Below are 9428 nucleotides of genomic sequence, written 5' to 3'. Positions count from 1 at the left end.
AATCTGGCACTTTCCCCTGTTGAACTCCATGTGGTTGGTGATTGTCCAGCCCTCTAATTTGTCAGGGTCTCTCAGGGCCTCCCTGCCTTAGAGGGAGTCAGCAGCTCCTCCCAGTTTGGTATCACCTGTGAACTTGCTCCAGTTCTGCATCCAGGTAACTTAGGAAGATGTTGAAGAGCAGAGTGCCACGGATGGAGCCCTAAGGAACCCCACCAGTGACAAGTTCCCAGTCTGCTGTCACCCCAGCCACATCCTTTGTGCCTGACCTGTGAGCCAGCTGGTCTCCCATCATCCTATGATGTCTTTATCCAGCTGTGGAATGGACATTTTGTCCAGAAGGATACAGTGAGATACAGTATTGAAACATTTACTGAAATCCAGGAAGCTGGCTTCCTGAACTGGCTTCCTTGATAACTAGGCAGGGAAGAGACAGAAAATTACAAACTTAAAGTCTAGTGGGGCCACCACTGTAGTTTGCCTCCCAGACACTCTGATCCTCAGTATTTTAATATGCATGAAACAATGTAATGTAGCCAAAAAGGAGAGACTCAAAGCTAATAAATCAATACAGTACCAGGTTCCTGACATGCCCTTTTCTGGCACGTCCCTTAGACTTCCCATGCATATCCAGGAGCAACATTAACAGGAAGAGTCTGTCTGGCACCTTTGGCAGTGCAGGAGCCACCAGCACAAGGCACAAGTGTTTTTTTGCAGGCTCACTGCCAGCACAAGCTCTCAGCACCTTCGTTTGTGACAGCAAATGAAACCCTGGGGAACAGATTCCCCCTTTCTTGCTCTCTGGTGGGAAGAGGCAGAGTTTGCAGAGTCTGGTCATGATGCTCAGCAAGAAAGTGGAATAATGGGGAGATCCTTGATACAACCCTCAGTTCATTCCTCTGCCAGAGCCCACCGTGGCATCTCCAGCTACCCAGCACCTCCCCACTGTGCTTCTGGCCAATGTTGATTTTTCTCCTGGTGGCTGCTGAGCCTCTAGCACTTGAGTCAATGCAAAGGCTTCACAGCACCAGAGAATACATCTTTGTGACAGCTCGTATGCTCTGAGCAGCTTGCAGTTCCGTTCTGCTCCCCCTCACAGCCCTGGCATGCCAGCAACCAGCATTGCTTCTCCCACTACCCCTTGAGTCCCAACACCAGCCTCCTTCCAGACTGCATTTCTCCCATTTTGCAGCTCCCCCACCCAATACCTTGGTTTCCCCTTCCCTGTGGTGCACCCTGCACTCACTGAATTCCACCCTCACCCCTTAGCTGCATCACTCTGCCTTTCTCAGGAGACCACATGCACTAAAAGTTGCCACCTGCCAGAGCTGCTTTGCTGGGAAACCAGTACTTCCCAGAAGTTGCTGCCTTGGCTGGGAAAAATCACTTCAGGTCCAGAGCATTTTCCTGATAACAGAAACACCAGCAAACAAGCCCAGCCTAGAAGAATGGCCATTGTGGGAACAGCAAACTAGGGGAGAATATTCCCCTTCTGTGGCAAAAAAAACCCCCAGACAATCACTCCTTCCCTAGCCAGCCATGGAAATTCAACCTAAGTGTTTTCAAAAATGACTAGTAATTGTGGGTGCCTGAGCAAGATCCTTCTTCAAAAGGCCTTTATTTCCAGGGCACATGTCCTTCTTGCTTTCAAATGGTCAGCCTCAAGCCAGACAGCCTCACAGAGACCCCCAAACAACCTCTGAAAAAATCTCAGCAGCCCCAAAGTCTGAACAATTCAGTAAGCAAGAAAACCTCATAGCACTCAACCTGCTGTGGTCATCCCATCATCCAAGCTGTGTTTCATCAATCTGCTCCCTTTCATAAACCTTGTTATGGTCACTCAAAGCTGTCAAGGGCACCTGGCAAGCAGGAGTCTGGTGGCACAAGAAAGGCTCCATCCCCCTCCCCTTCTCCTGAGCCTCCCAACTGCTGCCTGCCACATCCTTGCAAAGCATGAGCTGATCCTTTTAGGAGACAGCTGCCCAAAGAGTGGTTCAAGTAAAGGCCCAGGGGAACCCAGCAGCATTTGGAAAGCCCTGCTAGAAAGCAGAAAGCACGCATAAAGCATTTACCCCTTGAGGCCTGTCTTGGCTGGCTCCATCCATACACTAAGCATCCCAATATCATCCTGCCAGCCCAGTCTTGCCTTTGGAAGCACCTCCCTGTCTGCACTCGCCCCCCACGCACAGGAGACCCCCATAAAGAGCTTCTGAGGTAGATTTGCAAGACCAACACATCAAAGCCCATTGCTGCTGCCTCAGCTCTCCCTTTGCTCTTGCAACATGACACGGCCTGGGCTCCCCAGGGCAGCTCTGTGTTTGTGCAGCTCTTGTTTATGGCTGGGACCACAGCTAATCAAACAAGCAAGTGCCCACTCACTGCTCTGGAAGTGGAAACCCAGCATGGTTGTCAAACAAGAGTGCTCTGAATAACCCAGGCCCTACCCCAGCTTTCACAATAGGAATTAGTCACAGTACTCCAACGGGAGCAGCAAATCCAGCAACAGGAGATAAAGTTACAGCAGAGACCTCATTTGTCCTCTCTCATGCACCTGAGACACCCCTCTCCTTTGGATCCTGCCTTTCCAGACCCCTTAGAGGTGCAGGGACCCTCTGCTCCTGAAAAAGGTGTATTGGATTTTGCTTTAGGTAAACTGTTGCTCAAGGAGTAAGAGCACAGCAATATCCACATCCTAAGAGCAACCAGCAGAAGTCCAGAGGAGGCCACCAAATTTATTAAAGGGATGGAGCACCTCTCTCCTAAGACGAAGGGGGAAGAGAATTTGATTTGGTCAGTCTGGAAAAAGAAGACTTCAGGCCTTCCAGTACTGTGGCCTTCCAGTACCTGAAGGGAGTCTACAAGGAAGATGGAGAGGAATTTTCTACAAGACACACAGTGGCAGGACAAGGGGGATTGGCTTAAAACTGAAAGAGAATAGGTTTAGACTAGGTATTAGGGAGAAATTCTTCCCAGTGAGGGTGGTAAATATTTGGACACTGGGAGATTTAAGGCAATGCAGAGTTATCCTTCCCCTGAAAGTAGAGCCTGTGGATGACCTACAGCTTTGGCAACAAGAGTATGGCAAGCAAAGCTGGGATAATTTGTTATCTGAGTAACTTTTGCTGACACAGGTGTATCCTTTTCAGGTGATGTAACCCGGGCTAGCAGTGGTCAATATGGTGAGTCTTAGGTGAATTCATTACAAGGTCTTTGCTGAGGTACCTGTGTTTGTCACCTAAACTGGGCTCACATCTGGCTTCTGAGCACAGTGCACCACCTTATGAAACACCAGCAGGTTAGGACTTGTATAAGGGTTTGCTTACAAGTTTCATTTATCATCATTTTATTGGGACCAGCAGATTTGCCTGGATGTTTCTGTCCCTTTGCTGCACGCTGCAAATGGAGAGTGGAGGAGCAGTTTTATGCCTTTTTAAAGGTGAGAAGGAAAAAGTAGAAATACAATACCTGACAGTGTAAAAGAAGCAGATAAAAGCAGAGCTGGGCTGGGGAGGACAGGGCAGAGGAGATTACAGCATTGTTCAGGTGAAAATGCAGAGGCCATCACCCCATAAATATATCCAGGCAGGGAATAAGCCACTGAGGGGCCACATCCCATGACAGCCCCAGACAAGGGCGAGCAGGACCTTCAAGCCTGCCTGGTGAAGAAGGTAGCTGGAGGAGCTCTGCTGCCCTGGAAGCTAATGCAGGCTCTGGCACATGCCTGTGACCTGGGGAAAAGCAGATATATGCAGTGGGGAGAATGCTCCAGCATCCGCAACATACAGCAGAGGGAAAAGCAAAGGCGGGATGGGGGATGGAGGAAACAGGCAGAGCTCTGGCACAAGCAACCACTGCACCAACTCCAGTGGTGTCCAAGAGCCGCATTGGAAAATTTATGTGATCTAAAGTCAAGCTGCACGTTCAGAGTGAAGGCAAATGGACACAAAAAGAGGGAACAATCCAACCACCGAGGAAAATTACAGCCATCGCTGAAGGCAGGTTGGGCAATTCCAGCATCTAGAGGATGATAAAGCACAACAAAGAGAAGATTAAGAATTAATCCCTAATTAGCTGTTTCTGAAACCTGTTGAAATCACTGCCTGCATCATTTGTTAATGGACTTGTCAGCAAGTTCTGAGGCTGCAGGGGTCACAGCAGCAACAGAACGTGCTCCTTTGTTCTCAGGTGAGAAGTCTGTTTTGCCCATTAAGAGCTTTTGATGGTTTCAGTTTAGGTGTACTCAGAAAGCTCTTTCCAGAAACAATGGGCAATGGATTCTACATGCAGCCTCCCTCAGCCACCACCACAGAGAAGAGAGAAAAATTATCCTTGTAATTTAAATGTACCTGATTTATCCCATAGCCAGGGGTGCTGCACCACCTGTGAGGACACACAGTGTTTGCAACATCGACCAACGGGCACTAAGCAAAGAGCACAAGCCCACAGTCCCATCTCTGCCACAGCCCACTTTAAAATGATTCAGAGAAAACATCTGAAAAACAAGTTGTGAATTTCCCCAACGAAGCCCTGGGCTCACTGCCAACAGCTGGAAAGACCAGCAGGTCTTGAAGCAATACACTCAACTTTCCATCCGAAATTCTCCTAACCAAGCACCAACTGCCTAGCTATCAGGCTGCCTAAATATTTACTTGCCTTTCCAGGCTTGATCTCCAAAACCAAGCAAAATCTGCTGTCATGAAGTCTATTTTCTTTGCTCTGCATTTGATTCAACTGTGCCTTGCTGATGGAATAGGTGTTCTGCCTCCACCAGAAGAGGGGATGGGACAGGTGCATTTGCTCCAGCTTATTTTCCTCTCTTCCCTTACCAGGAGTCTTCACAGTCATTCCACATGAGAGAAATAACCCAACATCCCTGCTCTGAGTAGGGTCACCTGAAGCAGGTTGCCCAGGACTATGTCCAGTTGGGTTTTGAGTATAAAGTATGGAGACTCCACCTGGGAGTCTGTGGGCAACCTGTGCCAATGTTTAACCACGCTCATGGTAAAGAAAAAGCATTTTAAACAGAACTTTCTGGATTTCAATTTACCTCTCTCACCCATCATTTGGATCCAATCCATCTTATTTACTGCCTCACCAGGTATTAAAATACATTGGCAATAACCCCCTGAGCCTTCTCTTATCCAGGCTGAACAAGCCTGGCTCTGGCACCCTCTCCCCCTCATCACAAAGGCTTAAATTCCTTTATTGTCTTTGCTGCCCTTCACTGGACCTGCTCCGGCATCCACGTCTCCTTTTTACTGGGAAAACCAGCACTGAACACAATGTGCCAAATATGCCTCACTGGGGTTGAACAGCAGGGAATAACCTGGTCATTCTTTTAACCACTGTTTTTTTTTGTTTTGCTAACCCCTACAACAGCAGCATCTCATATAAACTCCTTACCAAACCAGGAAACTGCCTTTCCATTGCACACTTTCAGCCCTATTTTTCAGACATTTACATTTTTATGTGAATACATCTCCAATTCCTACAATGAACAAGAAACAGGAGTATTTGCAAAAACTTTATCTCATCTTTATATTTTCTTCAAAATAAAAAGGCATTTGTATTCTTGAAAACAATAACGGGTTCCATTGCTTTTCTGAACCATATATATGGAGATAAATAGAGTAAAACATACAGTACTGGATTACAGTACTGGGAAGCTGAAAGGCTCTTCTAGGACTGATTTATAGAAGGGAGCAGACCCAGAAGGAACAAACTGCCTGAGGACAGGCCACTCTGACACCTCTCAGTGGTTTTAGATAGTCCATTTCTCTGTACGAGCTTCCACACTTTTGACCAGGCCTTCTCCCAAAATCTCAAAGTCCTCCAGAATTGCCTCCACATTGGGAACGCAGACCAGCTCGTTGTTCAGAATTGTCACCTTCCTTCCCCTCATGCTGGAGACCTGCAGGACACAGAAAACATTGCACAAATGGGAGCATCTGCTCAGAGTTGCATTGCAACCTCTGCCAGCCCCAAGTAAGAGAAGTAAGTTCCTCTCCTGCCTTGTCACATCCAAACCCTGTTGCACCATCAAGTAAAGGCCCAGGGGAACCCAGCAGCATTTGGAAAGCCCTGCTAGAAAGCAGAAAGCACGCATAAAGCATTTACCCCTTGAGGCCTGTCTTGGCTGGCTCCATCCATACACTAAGCATCCCAATATCATCCTGCCAGCCCAGTCTTGCCTTTGGAAGCACCTCCCTGTCTGCACTCGCCCCCCACGCACAGGAGACCCCCATAAAGAGCTTCTGAGGTAGATTTGCAAGACCAACACATCAAAGCCCATTGCTGCTGCCTCAGCTCTCCCTTTGCTCTTGCAACATGACACGGCCTGGGCTCCCCAGGGCAGCTCTGTGTTTGTGCAGCTCTTGTTTATGGCTGGGACCACAGCTAATCAAACAAGCAAGTGCCCACTCACTGCTCTGGAAGTGGAAACCCAGCATGGTTGTCAAACAAGAGTGCTCTGAATAACCCAGGCCCTACCCCAGCTTTCACAATAGGAATTAGTCACAGTACTCCAACGGGAGCAGCAAATCCAGCAACAGGAGATAAAGTTACAGCAGAGACCTCATTTGTCCTCTCTCATGCACCTGAGACACCCCTCTCCTTTGGATCCTGCCTTTCCAGACCCCTTAGAGGTGCAGGGACCCTCTGCTCCTGAAAAAAGTGTATTGGATTTTGCTTTAGGTAAACTGTTGCTCAAGGAGTAAGAGCACAGCAATATCCACATCCTAAGAGCAACCAGCAGAAGTCCAGAGGAGGCCACCAAATTTATTAAAGGGATGGAGCACCTCTCTCCTAAGACGAAGGGGGAAGAGAATTTGATTTGGTCAGTCTGGAAAAAGAAGACTTCAGAATGACCTGTGGCCTTCCAGTACCTGAAGGAAGTCTACAAGGAAGATGGAGAGGAATTTTCTACAAGACACACAGTGGCAGGACAAGGGGGATTGGCTTAAAACTGAAAGAGAATAGGTTTAGACTAGGTATTAGGGAGAAATTCTTCCCAGTGAGGGTGGTAAATATTTGGACACTGGGAGATTTAAGGCAATGCAGAGTTATCCTTCCCCTGAAAGTAGAGCCTGTGGATGACCTACAGCTTTGGCAACAAGAGTATGGCAAGCAAAGCTGGGATAATTTGTTATCTGAGTAACTTTTGCTGACACAGGTGTATCCTTTTCAGGTGATGTAACCCGGGCTAGCAGTGGTCAATATGGTGAGTCTTAGGTGAATTCATTACAAGGTCTTTGCTGAGGTACCCGTGTTTGTCACCTAAACTGGGCTCACATCTGGCTTCTGAGCACAGTGCACCACCTTATGAAACACCAGCAGGTTAGGACTTGTATAAGGGTTTGCTTACAAGTTTCATTTATCATCATTTTATTGGGACCAGCAGATTTGCCTGGATGTTTCTGTCCCTTTGCTGCACGCTGCAAATGGAGAGTGGAGGAGCAGTTTTATGCCTTTTTAAAGGTGAGAAGGAAAAAGTAGAAATACAATACCTGACAGTGTAAAAGAAGCAGATAAAAGCAGAGCTGGGCTGGGGAGGACAGGGCAGAGGAGATTACAGCATTGTTCAGCTGAAAATGCAGAGGCCATCACCCCATAAATATATCCAGGCAGGGAATAAGCCACTGAGGGGCCACATCCCATGACAGCCCCAGACAAGGGCGAGCAGGACCTTCAAGCCTGCCTGGTGAAGAAGGTAGCTGGAGGAGCTCTGCTGCCCTGGAAGCTAATGCAGGCTCTGGCACATGCCTGTGACCTGGGGAAAAGCAGATATATGCAGTGGGGAGAATGCTCCAGCATCCGCAACATACAGCAGAGGGAAAAGCAAAGGCGGGATGGGGGATGGAGGAAACAGGCAGAGCTCTGGCACAAGCAACCACTGCACCAACTCCAGTGGTGTCCAAGAGCCGCATTGGAAAATTTATGTGATCTAAAGTCAAGCTGCACGTTCAGAGTGAAGGCAAATGGACACAAAAAGAGGGAACAATCCAACCACCGAGGAAAATTACAGCCATCGCTGAAGGCAGGTTGGGCAATTCCAGCATCTAGAGGATGATAAAGCACAACAAAGAGAAGATTAAGAATTAATCCCTAATTAGCTGTTTCTGAAACCTGTTGAAATCACTGCCTGCATCATTTGTTAATGGACTTGTCAGCAAGTTCTGAGGCTGCAGGGGTCACAGCAGCAACAGAACGTGCTCCTTTGTTCTCAGGTGAGAAGTCTGTTTTGCCCATTAAGAGCTTTTGATGGTTTCAGTTTAGGTGTACTCAGAAAGCTCTTTCCAGAAACAATGGGCAATGGATTCCACATGCAGCCTCCCTCAGCCACCACCACAGGGAAGAGAGAAAAATTATCCTTGTGATTTAAATGTACCTGATTTATCCCATAGCCAGGGGTGCTGCACCACCTGTGAGGACACACAGTGTTTGCAACATCGACCAACGGGCACTAAGCAAAGAGCACAAGCCCACAGTCCCATCTCTGCCACAGCCCACTTTAAAATGATTCAGAGAAAACATCTGAAAAACAACTTGTGAATTTTCCCAAGAAGCCCTGGGCTCACTGCCAACAGCTGGAAAGACCAGCAGGTCTTGAAGCAATACACTCAACTTTCCATCCGAAATTCTCCTAACCAAGCACCAACTGCCTAGCTATCAGGCTGCCTAAATATCCACTTGCCTTTCCAGGCTTGATCTCCAAAATCAAGCAAAATCTGCTGTCATGAAGTCTATTTTCTTTGCTCTGCATTTGATTCAACTGTGCCTTGCTGATGGAATAGGTGTTCTGCCTCCACCAGAAGAGGGGATGGGACAGGTGCATTTGCTCCAGCTTATTTTCCTCTCTTCCCTTACCAGGAGTCTTCACAGTCATTCCACATGAGAGAAATAACCCAACATCCCTGCTCTGAGTAGGGTCACCTGAAGCAGGTTGCCCAGGACTATGTCCAGTTGGGTTTTGAGTATAAAGTATGGAGACTCCACCTGGGAGTCTGTGGGCAACCTGTGCCAATGTTTAACCACCCTCATGGTAAAGAAAAAGCATTTTAAACAGAACTTTCTGGATTTCAATTTACCTCTCTCACCCATCATTTGGACCCAATCCATCTTATTTACTGCCTCACCAGGTATTAAAATACATTGGCAATAACCCCCTGAGCCTTCTCTTATCCAGGCTGAACAAGCCTGGCTCTTGCACCCTCTCCCCCTCATCACAAAGGCTTAAATTCCTTTATTGTCTTTGCTGCCCTTCACTGGACCTGCTCCGGCATCCACGTCTCCTTTTTACTGGGAAAACCAGCACTGAACACAATGTGCCAAATATGCCTCACTGGGGTTGAACAGCAGGGAATAACCTGGTCATTCTTTTAACCACTGTTTTTTTTTGTTTTGCTAACCCCTACAACAGCAGCATCTCATAT

Source organism: Passer montanus, unplaced genomic scaffold, assembly GCF_014805655.1.
Source record: "Passer montanus isolate IOZ18808 unplaced genomic scaffold, ASM1480565v1 scaffold104, whole genome shotgun sequence".
In the NCBI taxonomy this organism is placed as follows: domain Eukaryota; kingdom Metazoa; phylum Chordata; class Aves; order Passeriformes; family Passeridae; genus Passer; species Passer montanus.
The sequence above is the reverse complement of the archived record's forward strand: the minus strand, read 5'-3'. Positions refer to the sequence as shown.